We start from the raw sequence: 4,541 nt of genomic DNA, 5'->3' as shown, positions 1-4,541 counted from the left end.
GGGAGGAGGAGCTCCGGCGCGACCTCCGGGAGCTTCGGGACGGTCGCCGCTCCCCCTTCCGCCATGATGACCGGGCGCGGTCCCGGTCGCCGCGGGCGTCGTCGGGGGACTGGCGCGCCCGCCGGTGCTCCCCGTCGCCGTCCCGTCGTCGGGAACGCTCCCCGTCCCCCTCCCGTCCGGCCCGGGTCGGCTCGCCTCGCCCGGGGGACGGTATCCTCCCCACCCCGGACACTCGCCGCTACGTCCCTCCGCACGCGGCCTCCACTGGGGCTGCGGCCCCGGCTCCGGCTCATGGTGGTGGCACCTCCCGCCGCCGTCCTGGGCCTGCCAAGAAGAAGAAGCGCCGGGGTGTCCGCCTCACTCCGGCCGTGCCTCCCCCCGCGGGTCCGGGAGCCTCCTCCGCTCCGGGCCCCGTCTCCGATCTCCCTCGCCCCCCATGCTTCAACTGTGGGATGAGGGGGCATTCTCAGGTTGCTTGCGTCAACCCCCAGTGCTGCTACCTCTGCAAGGATCCCGGCCACCCCGCCATTCTGTGCCCGGATAGACCGGTGGTTTCGGAGCTCATGATGTATGGGCATGGGATCGAGGGGTTGGGCTTCTTCCACCTCGAGGTCCCGGACGCCCCTCCTCCGTTGCCCTCCCTTCAGGCGATTGTCGCGGTCGTTGATGGGGTGGCATCCCCAGAGATGATCGAGGCTGAGCTCAACCACCTCTACCGCCACCAGTGGGACTGGGTGGTCACCCCCACAGCCGGTCACATCTTCTCCGTCGTCTTCCCCGACTCCGTCAGCTTCGGCTACGCGACGCGTAGTGGCCGGATCACTCTCGCTCTCAACCAGCTGGTTGTCAAGATATCCGAGCCAGTACTCGACGCTCAGGCCGTGGCTGTCCTCGACACCGCCTGGATCCTCATCTCCAGTCTCCCCGATATTGCGCGGTCCGAGCTCGTCATCCGCCAGATGTCTCGCCTCTTGGGCAAGGTGGTGGTGGTCGACGAGCTCTCATTGCGCAAGGAGGAGGAGGTGCGGGTCAAGGTCAAGTGCCTCGACTCCTCCAAGCTGCGCACTTCGGTCCGGGTCTTCTTCAACGACCAGGGCTTCGACCTTAGGATCGCCCCCGAGCCTCCCAACCACGTTGGGCGTCCCCGCTTCCTCGACGTCGGCCCCCCTGGTGACAACCCGGGGGCCGGTGGAGACTACCACGGCCGCCACCGCTCCCGTTCTCACCGCTCGGATGAGGAGGGGGCGTCCGAGGACTCCCGCTCCCCATCCCCCTCGCTCCCCCTCCGTCTGCTGGGGGCAAGGGCCGCCAGGCCGCCTCTCGCCCCCCGGTGGATGGCCCGCCGATCTCTGACGTGTCGCCATCCGAGGGGAGCGACATCTCCAGCGTGGGCCTGGTGGTCTGCCCGGCCTCCTCCCCGCGCTCCCCCACCTCGTCCCCGCCACCTGTGCTGGCCCCGGTCGGCCTGCTCGGCGGCCTGCTCTCCGACTCTTCGGCGGCGCCCGCGGGTGGGGGGACGCCTCCTGTGGTTGTCCCCCCACTCTGGCTTCGCCTCCCCTCGTCGCCGTCTCCTCCCCGCAGCCTGACGCTCCTCCGGCCCCGTCGTCTCCACGGGCTCCCTCGGAGGCCTGCTCTCCGGCCCCCAGTGCGCCTCCTCCCCCTCTGGCCGCACCATCACCCCCGGCCCAGATCTTCCTCGGCTGTGCTGGGTCGGGTCTGCTCCCTCCCCTCCGTCGTCTCCTGGGGCGGGGCGGCCCGGATTATCACGCCTCTGGCGGCCCAGCACCCCCTCCTCGGTCTGCCGTCTACTCCCGTCGCAGTCGGTCGGCCTCCTCCCCGGTGGTGGCCTCCCGCCGGAGTGCTCGGCTGGACGCTGCCCACCCTGAGGGCAGCCCGGCGCTGCCCATCCCCGAGCGGGCGGAGCTCCGCGCTGCCGCCCGTAACCTGGAGCCAGGTACGCCCTCCATTCCCCCCTCTGCTTCGTCTTGTTCTTTCTCTGCGCTTGAGTCTGTTCCGCTGGGTCATCTCGCCAAAGTGGCCTCCGACTCCGCGATCATTTTCCGAGGGGAAGTTGGCCCCCCTCTCGCCCAGATCGCGGCCATCAGAGCCCGTGAGGTTCTCGATGGGAAACTTGCGGAGGCCCGGGCGGCCCTCCTCGTTCCCCCAGCCGCCTCTACGTCTGGGGGATCTTCCTCTCCGCCTCGGCCGCAGCCGACGGCCCCTCCTCCCTCGGTGGCCGTGCCGAAGATTCGGGGACGCACCCGCTCCCACACGGCGGCCCTTCGTGCGCTTAGCGCTTCCTGTGTTCTGGGGTCAAGCAGCCCCCCGATGGCTCCTTAATGCGGGCCCTCTTCTGGAACATCCGCGGCTTCGGCCATGATGGCCGCCGCCGCCAGTTAGTGGAATACATGCGAGATGAGCACATCGACATCGTGGCTGTGCAAGAGACCATGCGTCGCGATTTTGCGCTCCCTGAGCTTGACCGACTGAGCTCTCACCTCTTTGCGTGGCACTGGCTCCCTTCTAGTGGGAGCGCGGGCCACTCGGGTGGCATCCTTTTAGGTGTGAAGGATGCCACCTTTGAGGTGGGCAGCATGGATAGGGGCGAATTCTTCGTCAGCATGGAGCTTTTCGAGAGGTCACTCAACTTCAAGTGGGAGATCATCATTGTCTATGGACCGGCCGATCATAGTAGGTTGGCCTCCTTCTTGGAGGAGCTCCACCAGAAAATCTCGGCCGCCTCCCTCCCCGTGGTTGTCGGGGGCGACTTCAACCTGCGGCGCGTTGCAGAGGACAAGAACAATGGCAATGTTTGCTTTGCCCGGATGGACATGTTTAACGACTTCATTGCCGATGTCGCCCTCCGGGAGATTGATCGGGTTGGGGCCCGTTTTACTTGGACCAACCAACAAGCCTCCCCGACCCTGTCCGTCTTTGACAGGGTCCTAGTTTCCCCGGAATGGGACCTCCGATGCCCCCTAGCCTCTCTTCGCGCCATCACCCGGATTGGTTCCGACCACGTCCCCTTGCTCCTCTCCTCCGCGGACGAGCGTCCGCCGATCCCTCCTCGGTTCCGGTTTGAGACCTTCTGGCTTTCCCAGGCCGGGTTTACCGACGTCGTTTGTGCTCGGTGGATCGAGGCTCGGTCCCACCCCCACCCTCACCCCCCTTCTGCTATTGACGCGTGGCACTTATGTGCGAAGCATGGCCGGCAATTTATGAAGGGCTGGGGGGCCAACCTGGGCCGTGATGCCAGGGAGCGTAAGAAGGCGTTGCTCACCGCGATCCAGGCCCTCGACTTTCGGGCTGACGCGGTGGGTCTCTCCCCGGACGAGTGGCTCTCCCGCTATGACCTCGAAGACCAGCTCTCCGTGATTTACACCGATGAGGAAGCCTATTGGCGCCTTCGGGGTGCTCAGCGTTGGGTCCTGAAGGGTGACGCGAATACGGCTTACTTCTAGGAGATTGCCAACGGGCGCCGTAGACGCAACACCATTCCCTGCCTTTGGGACGGGGTAACCCTCCTCCAAGACCCCCGGGACATCCGCTCCCATGTCGCCGGCTTCTATCGTTCCCTCTTCTCTCCCGCTCCTCGGAGCGGCATCTCCCTCGCCCCTGATTGTTGGGCCGGCGCCCAACTTGTCTCTGACGCAGAGAACGCGTCCCTGACGGCCCCCTTCTCTGAGCAGGAGGTCTGGGAGGCCATCAAGGGTATGAACTCCTCCTCTGCTCCGGGCCCGGACGGTCTTCCGGTCATTTTCTTCCAGACCTTCTGGAACGTGATTAAACCAGAGGTCATGGCCATCTTTGATGAATTCTTCGTGGGATCTATTGACCTATGCCGCCTCAACTTCTGGACCATCTCCCTCATCCCCAAGGTCCCTGGGGCGACTGACATCCGCCAGTTCCGCCCGATTACGGTCATTAACGTGATCTTCCGGATCCTGGCCAAGGGGTACGCCAATAGGGTGCCCCTGCTTGCAGATTGGATTACCCACCCTAACCAATCAGCCTTCATTAAGGGTCGGTACATCCTGGATGGTGTCCTGGTGCTTCATGAGGTTCTTCATGAGGTCTGGGGCAAGCGCCTGAAGGCGGTCTTTCTGAAGATCGATTTTCACAAAGCCTATGATACGGTTAGCTGGTCCTTCCTTAGGGAAGTCCTTCTTCGGAAGGGCTTTGACGACCGGTGGATCACGAGAGTCATGCAAATGGTCTCTTGCGGTCGCACGGCGGTCAGCATCAACGGCGAGATCGGTCCCTTCTTCCCTACCCTATGTGGGGTGCGCCAAGGCGACCCCTTCTCCCCGTTCCTCTTCAATATGGTCGTGGACGCTTTGGCCTCCATTCTCGATAAGGCTAAAGCCACGGGCCACATCCGAGGTATTACCCCCCACCTCTCTGGGGGCTCGGGAATCTCCATCCTCCAGTATGTTGACGACACGATCATCATGGTCGAAGGCTCAGAGATGGACATCACCAACCTCAAGTTCCTCCTTCTTTGCTTCCAACAGATGTCGGGCCTCAAGATCAACTTCGAT

This window comes from Triticum dicoccoides, chromosome 1B (genome assembly GCF_002162155.2).
Source record: "Triticum dicoccoides isolate Atlit2015 ecotype Zavitan chromosome 1B, WEW_v2.0, whole genome shotgun sequence".
NCBI lineage: Eukaryota > Viridiplantae > Streptophyta > Magnoliopsida > Poales > Poaceae > Triticum > Triticum dicoccoides.
Note: the sequence above shows the minus strand (reverse complement) of the source record.